The sequence below is a fragment of the Amblyomma mixtum genome, chromosome 1 (assembly GCF_055824585.1).
Source record: "Amblyomma mixtum isolate Tamu chromosome 1, ASM5582458v1, whole genome shotgun sequence".
Classification (NCBI taxonomy): domain Eukaryota; kingdom Metazoa; phylum Arthropoda; class Arachnida; order Ixodida; family Ixodidae; genus Amblyomma; species Amblyomma mixtum.
Genome location: NC_143012.1, coordinates 170690089 through 170700906, shown reverse-complemented (window position 1 = coordinate 170700906; position 10818 = coordinate 170690089). Strand labels below are relative to the sequence as shown.

The window sequence follows — 10818 nt, the reverse complement described above, 5'->3', positions numbered from 1 at the left end:
GAGTTGCTCCTAGGCGGACTCGGAATGTGCGGTTAGCCAGGAAGTCCTTCAAGCAGTTCAACATCCTGCCGCGGATACCTAGCTCTGCTAGGTCACGGAGGATGCCGAACTTCCACGTAGTATCGTAGGCCTTCTCCAAGTCGAAGAAGACCCCAATACAGTGCTGCTTGTGGATGAACGCCTCCCGGATGGTGTTTTCTAGACGGACAAGGTGATCTGTGGTTGAGCATGCTTTCTTAAAGCCACATTGGTGTGTATCTAATAGTTGCCGAGATTCAAGTATGAAGGTCAATCTAATGTTTATTACACTTTCGAAAGATTTAGCAATGCAGCTGGTGAGGGCTATTGGTCTGTAACTGCTAGGACTTGTTGGTCGTTTTCCGGGTTTGAGAAAAGGTATTATGACTGCTTTTTTCCACTCGTCAGGTATATTTCCAGTAATCCAGATTTTATTAAAGAATTTTAACAGTGCCTCTACAGCAGACTCGGAGAGATGGGCAAGCATAGCGTAATGCACGTTGTCCGGTCCTGGTGCTGTCTTTCTTCCAGAAGATAGTACCTTATTTAATTCTTCTAGTGTGAGAGGCTGGTTATAATCCTCATGAACACCTGCTCCAGATGGGAATCTTTGTTTCTCAGCTATTGCTTTGTGTTTTTGAAATGTGTTTGTGTAGTTGGATGAGCTTGAGATCTCAGCAAAATGCTCGCCCAGTATGTTGGCCTGTTCTTCTAAAGATGTTTGTGTCCCGGGTGCTGTCAAGAGAGGAAGTGTGAAAGGGGTATGGTCACCAGTAAATTTACGCACTTTTTCCCACATTTTCTTTGATGTTATTGAACTATTTATTGAGGAGACATATTTCTGCCAAGAGGTTTTCTCTGCATTTCTTCGCACATACCGCGCTCTGGCTTTTGCCTTCTTAAAGGTGAGTAGGTTCTCTGCAGTGGGATATCGACGCAGAGCGCTCCAGGCTTTCTTTTGTTGTTTTTTTGCTAATGTGCATTCTTTTGTCCACCACACTTTGTGTTTCTTTTGTGCAAGTCCTGTTGTTTGTGGTATAGCGAGTGTTGCGGCCGATATTATGCATTCAGTAAACTTCTCATTAATTTCATCTGTGCTAAGGTCGTCACAAAATTCCTTTTCCAGAGTGGCACTTTTTGTAAAAAGTGACCAGTCGGCGAGCTGAATTTTCCAGCGCCGTGGCCTTGTGGGGATGATTGGAGTGGACGATGAGAGCCTGATGATGGTAGGTAAGTGATCGCTGCCCATGGGGTCATTTAAAACATCCCATTTAAAATCGTTAAAAAGTAATGGTGATGCGAAAGCTAAATCGAGAGAGCTCATTTTTGCTGAGCTTGGACAGCAATATGTGGCTTTTCCCGTATTTAAAAGGCAGACATTATTAGAAAGTATAAAATCTTCGATTGTTTGTCCTCTAGAGTCACAGCGTTCGCTTCCCCAAAAAGGGGAGTGAGCGTTGAAGTCCCCAACTACTAGATACGGTTCTGGAAGTTCATTGATAAGTTCTTGTAAATCGTGGACTGTTAATGTAAAATGTGGAGGAATATATACAGAACAGATAGAAATTGTTTTATGGCTGACGACACTGACCGCGACGGCTTCAAGTTTTGTTTTGAGTGTGACTTCTCGAGCAGGGACGCCGCTTTGCACGACGATCGCAACGCCTCCAGATAGTCTATTTGCCTGCTCACGATCGCGTCTAAAAGTTTTATAATGTTTCAGGATATTTGTATGTTGTGGACCTAGATATGTTTCTTGAAGACATAAGACTACGGGCGAGATTGACCCTAGGATATCTTTTATGTCATTGTGGTTCCTCAACATTCCTCTACAGTTCCACTGAACTAGGAAAGCCATATTTATGTTTGGGATAGGAACGATTGAGAGTTTACTTATGTTCTGGGGCCGTTATGGTGGCCCTGCCTTTTTTCCGCTCAAGAGAGCTGTTCCGCCGCTGTAAAGCAGGCGGGCTGGGAGTTTGGTCCATCACCTCGCAAGAGGTGCTGGACGACCGCGGAGATTCCGCAGGTGTGTGGGTGTCGGGCCTCCCCCGACGGGGGGAAGTCCTGCGGGGTGTTGACCCGTGGGCCGGCACTCCCTGGCTTGTAGTTGGCAGAGCAGCTTTCGCTGTCTCTGCCTGGGGCGTGGATGGCACTGCCACAGGCGCGGTGGAAGTGGCCGCGGCAGGTGCCGGAGTGCTGTGTGGTGCTACGCCCCTGCGCACCACATCAGCGAAGTTTGGTTTCGCTGTGAAGGAGAATGTGTTGTTAAGTGCAAAACGCCTTCTGGCTTCTTTGAATGAAATGTTTTCTTTGGTCTTAATGATGATGATTTCTTTTTCCTTTTTCCAGGACGGACACGCCCTGGAGTACGCAGCGTGGTCGCCTTCGCAGTTTGCGCAGCGTAGTGCTGCGTCGCATTCCTCAGACTGGTGGTCCTTTGATGCGCATTTCGCGCAGGTTTTGCGGCCGCGGCAGCTTTGTGAGCCATGGCCAAACTTCTGGCAATTGAAACAGCGACGGGGATTGGGTATGTAGTGTCTTACGTTGACTTTCAGGTATCCTACTTCGATTGTTTCGGGCAAGCTGCTGGTGTTAAATGTGAGGACCATGTGTTTGGTGTCCATTTCCTTGTTATCCTTGCGGATTTTGATCCCGTGGACGTCTATTACATTTTGTTCGGATAGTCCTTGAAGCATTTCAGTTTCTGTTAGGTGGATAAAATCAGCTTCTGAGATAACGCCTTTGACTGAGTTGAGGGATCGGTGGGGAGTCACGGAGACAGAGATGTCCCCTATGGAATCGATGTTTGCAAGTTTCGAGCACTGGATGCTCTCGCGTAGTTCGAGGAGTAGGTCGCCGCTTGACATTTTGGATACCTTGTAGCCAGGCCCTAAGGTATCTGTTAGGCATTTGGTAACAAGAAATGGGGATATGATTCGGGCTTGCTTTTGTTCACAGTTACTGTGTATAACATGAAACTTAGTGAATGTCGGTTTCTTTTTCGAAAAAAAAGTCTGCTGCTTCGTTCCGCACTCTTTTCAGAGAGCGATCAAGTTTGGAAAGGGGGGGAGCCATAAAAAAATTTGGTTTTTCGGTCATGGTGCCAGCCACCCACCATGGAGTCCAACAAGGGGACGCGACAGGAACTTGAAAGTAAGTCCTGCCCACGCCAGCTGTACACCTTAACTATAACCTAATATGACTCAACTCAGGGTAGTTGGTCACACACGGTTAACCCTCGCCGCCAAGAAAAAGAGGAAAAAAACCAAGAAGGGAGGAGGATACAGGAAAGTTGTAAGAAAGGAGATAGGACAGTGAAAGATGGAGAGGAGAACAGGAAAAGGCGACTGCCGATTTCCCCCAGTCGGGTCAGGCCGGAGGTGCCGTCTACAGGAAGCTGGGGCCAAAGTGGTGTGTTGCCTCCGCCGAGGGGCCTTAAGGGTCCAAACGCTCGGCATCGGCTCAACCACCAGGATCCCCTTTTCCCCGGACACGGCGATGCCACGCACGGCTAAGCGCGGATGCTCGGGTCCGTGGTGATGCATTGTTCACCATCATCCCCTTGCGGGGATGTCCCTGCGGATGCTCGGGTTAACCCCGTGGTGTCGCCACTCACCAACGTCTGCATGCTGCAGACGCCTCCCTGCGGGGACTGTTTCAGGATAAGAGATCTACCTAATACACATATATGAACCCTATCTAAATGTATACCTCGCTGCATGCAAAGTAGAAGAGTACTGCACATGTACGTTTGGATTTCGTTCCGGCCTAACTGTAAATGCATAACCTGTGTCTAATGCATATCATTATCAGTCAAGGCTGTCACTTCCAACACCAAGCAGATATGTGAAACCTGTAAGAACTCCTTGAAGGCAAGAGTCTGGTGACAAGCTTCTAGACCCGCTCTGAAGGATGTAGATTTGGTGTTTAGTGTGGCATATAATTACTTCTGCATTAATAGCGAGCATGTAAGGCCAATGGAAGGTGCTTCTGTATTTGGTCTCTTAAAATATGCTGGGGAGAACGCAAAATAATGCTAAAGTGCAATCTATAGACACAATAATGCATGCTGAATAAGCAACAAGAAACAAAGAAGGCAATGCTCTGGAAGCACCTTCAGTCATTCAAGACAAAAATGATGAGACATGCTGATGCTGCTACTTGAACAATAGAAAAAAAGCGACTACTGCTTACTTACAATAAACGCTTTCTCTGAGCAAGCAATGAAAGAGAGCTGTAACTCATGAAACCTCACGTCATTTTTTTACAAAAAAGGAGTTTAAAAGGTTGCAATGCAAGAATTCCTCCCATAATAGTATTCTCCTCACACATGGGTTACACAAGCCAAGGCTTTTAACAGCATGTGTTTTTCCGTGTGTTTATTTTGAAGCATTATACGGCTGAAGCGACACAAAATATTTACTTCCCCATGAACCTGTGCGTGTAGCATAGTCACACAAAATATTTTTTACACTGGACGGAAATACAACAGCATAGTGGCGTGACTGACACACAACAGGCTTCGGGGACAGTGCCAGACAATGATCTGAAATCCTACAAAACAGACCTGCGACATTACAACAACTAAATCCTTGATAGTAGTATTTAACAGCCATCTAAATTCTCGTGCGCAACAAGTGGGAGCGCTTTACTGCGAAGCAACAGTAAACCTTTGCCAATAGTCTAAACAAAAGTGCGCCTCACTGCGACTTCCACTAAACTTTTTTGCTCCCAGTGCAGCAAAGCAAGTACACAGGGGGCTCGAATGGCAACGATACGATGTGTTAGGCTACCATGTCATCACCTTAACATAAACAATGCATGTTGTCTCTGTTCCGGACTGCCAATCAGCCTCGAGAAGACAAAGATGCTTATAAAAAAGAACAAAGCAACAAGCTCTCAAACCTCACAGTGAACATAGAAGTAGCACAACCATGTAACCTAGCCAATAGTTCGATGCTAAGCAACAGAAGAAAATATGTTAAGGCCAGGACTGAGCAAGCAGAAAATCATGGAGGAAACCTAAAAGCAGCAACAAGCAATGAGAGCGGAGTTGCCCTGATGTTCATTGTCAATACCTACTGCTCAAAGTAAAGGAAACGAGGGTATAAGAAATACAGCATTTCATATTATGCTTTGAGCAAATGCAGTGAGAATGAAACAGACTAGAGGCTTGTCTTATAACATTTGCGCTCTTTACTTTGCAATAGAGGAAAATAAATTTATGTGCAGTTCACTTACTGCTTGCCACTGTCCTAGAAGGAATGAATCCAGGTCTCGAAAAGTCTACACAGAGAATACTGATGCTACATGTGTATTTCTCTCTAGACTCCCTCGTTTATTTTTTCCCTTAGGTTCAGGAGTCTACCCAGAGAAGTGAGACAGTTACTGCCTCATTTCCTTTTCTCAAAAACCAATTTTCATTTCATTTCTCTGAACTGTCCTGAAATGTGTGTAAGTTACCAATTTTTTCAGTTGCTGATTACATACTGTAATATTTGCAAGGAATATGAGGTTGATGAACAGAAAAAAAAGTCTGGAATGGTACCTTTGGTAATTTGGCACCTGGACAAACAGCTGACCCACTGGGCGTCCCCAGGGGCTCTGCTGCGAGGCGCCCCTAGGAACAGTAGTCGGTTGTCCAGATCCAAAGGAACCACGCGAATGATTACCGAAAAGTTTAAGGACAGCAGATGCATGAACACAAAACAGCTTTTCAGCACTGTTGCAATGGGATGAACGGTTCCAAATCTCTAGACTATACCTGGTAATAAATAAATTGTCAGAAGACCTCGAGCACAGAATGATCTCAAAGCACATTCGACACGCACTACCAACATGGACAGCTTATGCTTAATTGAATCCAAAAGTTTACGCTGATCGACCAATGTTACTTCAAATAGAGACAGAAAGCGCATGCACGTTGTGCTGATGTTATCGTGAACATAACATGCGACGAGACGCAGGGTTACAATACAAACAATAAACCGCTTTCAAAATTTGAGAACAAATTGCTCACCTTCTCACAAGTTCACCAAACCGGAGACGATGCCGTGTGGCTGCCGCCAGTCACTCGCGATGTACAGAAACAATAAAAATGCAATGCCGCTTACTTTCCTTGAGCAATTTTCAGTCGATTAAACTTCAAACTGTTCGCACCGACCACCGTTCACCTCACCAAGCATGTGTGCACGGAGGAAGTAAAATTCATGCGGGCAAGTCAGCCGCGCAAAACGCCGAACACGATGCCATTTGCAGAGCTATGGTGGCTAGCAGAGCTGCACGGGAAATTCATAGCGCCATTCGCGTATTCGCGTCCATGCTTACGTCGCTGACGCCGCAAATGCGCACCACCTTGAAAACATATCAGATCTATTTAATTTTACCGTAGCTTTTTTAGCTGACAACTTGAATGGCTTTACATATTAAACTTTCATGAGCGTTGTTACCACAAGTGCACAGCGCCGCTCGGCCATGACGAGTCGAAGCGCTAGCCAAGCCCGCAGTCGGAACCATGCGCGGAGTATGTGTGGTGTTGAGTGAACAGGTGCTTTGGAAAGGTTTTTGTTCTTCCGTGTTCGCTGCGTACGTCCTGCGCGCTGTATTGTCGTTACTGTGTGTGTATGTGTGCGGCCCGTACGCCGCATTGGAGTTTACAACCGCTTGCTATCCCATGCGGCATCGATGCATAGTAAAACGACCGTGCAGAATGTGCGTTACAATGCCAGTGGCCCTGCACGAAAGAGGAAACTTGAAGCCGGCGGAAAAGCTGCTCACCCTCGTGGGGCTGCAAGAATTTGGCGAGGAACAGTCGACACGCGTTTCGGTGGATGATTGCGTTTATTAAGCTAAAAAATTGAGCACTGGCCAATAGCACTGATGAGCTGCTACCGTGTCATAATAAACACCTGTCTAATGTTTATTACAAGCTTGTTGGATGTGAACGTGGCCATGAGTGGTACTCGTCGAGCAGCGGCCCTCAGGAGGTGGAACCAGTCGATACCTGAAGACGATTACTGTTTGCCCGCGCCCTGGCGCCTCGCTTCCAACCACATGCGTTATATCTGAATTTCACACGTAGTTAAACTGTGGCAAAAATTACAGCCGCATCTTTCAAACGTGCCTTGTGAATAGTACCTTTTTTCACATTTTTTTTGAGGGAGGGGGTGAGGGGAATGAGCATGCTGCTCAAATGTCATTTTGAGCTTATTTTGCATATACGTGCCAGGTTGGCCCATTCTTGCCTCTTGGTTGCATGTAAGCAATGCATTTATTGGGCATACATTTCTTTGCTGTCGTATTGGCACAGGGTTAATGATTCTCATTGTATTGTGGTGACACATCATTGTGTACACTCCTTGCAGAATGTCTAAGGGGGTAATAAATTACTGAGCAGAGAGTATGCCCTGTGATAAACACGAGGAACATTACTGATTTACTTCACACTTGGCATGCTCTGCTGTCGTTAGTAGTTACGTATGCCTTGCCTGCTGCTTTCCAGTGTAGGGGCGAGAGGCATGTCAAGCTCCACTTAGCAGCTTTTTTCCCTCTACTCTTTACTGGTTAAGATGGTAAAATAAACTGCACATAATGCATGCTTTCAGAGACTTAGCTTAGACTCCAATTCATTTATTTACTCTCAGGGCCTATCGGCGCCAGAGAGAGGAGTGGGTGGCTAACAAAAATACATGTGTAATAGGCAGATTAGTTAAGGTGATTATACACAGCATACTTGAAGGTGTCGGATCCAGTGATGGACATGACGAAGGCAGAGAAGATGTGACAGTTGGAAACGTAGAAAAGTAGAGATCTGCGTGAGCTTGCACATGACTTAAGGTGAACACTAGCAAAAAAATTAAGAAAGTGCAGAGGACTGAGGCCAGAGTTAACGCTAGTTTAACAAAGAAAAGAACCTCCCAGCAAGCCAAAATGAGCACATGCAAGCAGTTACATGAACACAGAACATGGAAAATAAAACTTTTTGGATGGAAGAAAAGCCAAGGCACATTGCTCATTGTGACGTTGCTTAAAAAGTTGGTGTCTAGTTGTTCACCTTCATATCCGGTCCTTTCACACCTAGCAACTGAAATGCCATGAAGAAGGAGCATCTGCAATCACTCTAATTGCATGGGAGGTACACATCTCCAGATGTCGGAGGCTTGGTGTCTCATTTCACAGTCTAGATAGTTTGACAGATATAAACATTACTGCATGTAAGAGGCATGTGGTAGCCTTGCAGGGGGTGTATTTTGTAAGTCTTACAGCATGTTGTGCAATGCTGGTATGTTTCATTATTTACATTGCAGTAATATGTTAGCACACGCGAGAAAGTTTGCAACTGAGCAGAAAAAAACAATATTCATGCCATGTCTTAGCCACATTCTTAGTACCATATAAAACAGAGTACATATAAGGAACTCCTCACTTTTTGTCAAGTTTTTTCTTTCTGAGCAGTGGTTTTTTGCAAGTTAGCAGGGTTCTACAGTCTTCTGTGGCTGTCGATTGGCCCACATGTTTGTCAAAGCTGCAGAGTTCATGATGGGTCGTGTCAGGGCAAGCTAAATAAAGGTGGATAGGAAATTCATGCTTCCAGAGTACATTCCAGAAAAAACAGCTATTATTTTCTACTCAGGATGAGGGAACAGCACCGACGGTGCACATCCTCCTTGTCACTATAGCAATTATGGCTGCTGACTGCTTTTTGGCAGCGTTTCATTTATCCGCAGGAAGACGAGACATGAATGGCCGGCTATAGGTACCTAATAAATTAAACATTGCAATGAGCAATATTTTGTTGTGTTATCGATGTTTTGTTATCCGTGAAGGAGTTAGCGTTTTTGATTGATGGTTGTGTAGCAAAGATGTGACTGCTACATTGCACTGCGTTCACAAATTTGTTTGGCCATGCTTTTGGCTTTCTCAATGGTTCGTTTCCTTATCAAACGGCAGACGGAAATTCGGCTTTCAGCTTGGGCAGTTTCATCATGTTTGTAATGTATTTTTGGCCGGTGTTCAGTTTCAATTTGGAGAAGTTGTCTAACCATTGTCTGTGTCTGAATGTTTTTTTAACTCTTGACCTCATTACGCTGCATTTCTAAATTATTTATTAAATGCATTTATTAACTGTTACCCCGTCATGTGGCTAGCAACATGGTGAAAACGTTTTTTTTTTGAAGTCAACGTACTTCTTTTAAAGTTATAGCAAAGTAAGTCCTTTGTTATTTAATGTTGCTAACAATTTGTAGCAATCCCTCAACGTTGAAGGAACATTATGCGTCACTTGGGTCTAATTTGATTATCACCCCCACTCGGATCTTCACCTTTGCACATGGGGTTAATCTAATTAGACATGCTCAAGTTTATTCGCTATGCTAGTTTGCGGACATTGTTGAACAAGAGTAAATCACACAGATCACAAATGGGACGTCATGTGGTGCTAGTCCGGGGGCCAACAGTTACGGCGAGTAATAGGTTTCAGAAAATGCATAATACGGCCAGCCACCTTCACGAATGTGTTAGGGATGGTCCCTCCATTTCAGATGCAACAGAGCAAGCGTTTGTTCTTATGGAGAGTTTGTACATAACATTCACGGATTTTTTTTGCAGTGTAGTTTCTTCAGATATTCTGTTAGTTATGTTCAGCAAAGTAAAAGCGCGTTGCCTTTGGCTGAACTATAATGATGGCAAGTTGTTTTAGTGCGTTTATTTCTTGCATGTTCCAGTGGTCGTGGTCAGGATGATGATGTCGTAATAGCTAATTGGATTTTTTTAAAAAAGCCGATGTTTGGTTACAGACATCTTTTTTTCATGTGCCCCATGAACTGAACGTTTGTGACGAAAACAATTGTTCCTGCTACAAAACCAGTATATCTCTGCAAAATGGCATTTTTCTGGATAGAAAACTGAAGAGTCACTAAAAGTTCTATTTTTTTTCGGTACAAGAGCTGAAACATATTTTCAATTCTATAGCAGTTAAAATTTTGCAGTTCTTTTTGAAGTGAGAAATTCAGCCCGAATATACTACGTGTTTCAGCGAACAATTTCAAAAATTTTCAAAGATAGGCTTTTTTGTGAAAAATACGCCTTTTGTGCATAATATTACAAGTGTTGGAATACACCAGAAAGCCGGTGAATCGTCTTAAGTAGTAAGCCAGATAACCAATTTTTAATAATTACCTTTTCACTAAAAGAGCTAGGTGCCTAGTTGCCACTAGGGTTTTGTAGTCAGTCGTTAGTAATAGCCGTATCTGTTTTAGGATTTTGAAAAAGCGATTATCCTTGGCGCTGTGGCCCGACAAAATTGGGATTTTTCTACTAGTTACGTGCACTGAAGCGGTTGCTTTGCCTGCAGGCTTTGAAAAGCCATGTATTTTCGCACGATGCAGCCAGATTTTATCGACCCACAGTGGCGAGGGTAACTAGGTTTTCTAAATTCTAAAAACTGATACGCGTATTACTACCGACCGGCTACAAATCTCTAATTGGAACCAGTTCCCTATCTGTGATAGTTAAAAAATAGTTATCAGAAAGTAGTTAACCAGCCTACTACTTAAAACAATTCACCACCTTTCCGATGTCCGCAAGCGCTGGTAATACTATCACAAAAAAGCCATATTTTTACCCCAAAAAGCCGATTTTTGAAAATTTTTCAGAGTTGTCGCTGAGACACGTGGTATAGGACTGTTCCTCAAGTATCACAAAGAAAGCAGAGGGAACGAACACATTTTATTCCCTGATAAGTGTATTTTATGATGAATGAAAATTTATGACTGATTCTACTCTCTAATATGCGTCTCC

General features: G+C 44.1%; 1 long non-coding RNA gene across 2 annotated transcripts; it reads left to right on the top strand.

Moving 5' to 3' along the window:
• Positions 1-564: 564 nt before the first annotated feature.
• Positions 565-3318, top strand: LOC149369777 (uncharacterized). 2 transcript variants are annotated; one of them, XR_016285434.1, is made up of 3 exons: positions 565-1244; positions 2371-2548; positions 3064-3318. It is a non-coding gene; the product is annotated as an uncharacterized LOC149369777 (long non-coding RNA). The 2 variants fall into 2 exon arrangements; XR_016285435.1 differs by having other exon boundaries at positions 565-1248.
• Positions 3319-10818: the final 7500 nt, after the last annotated feature.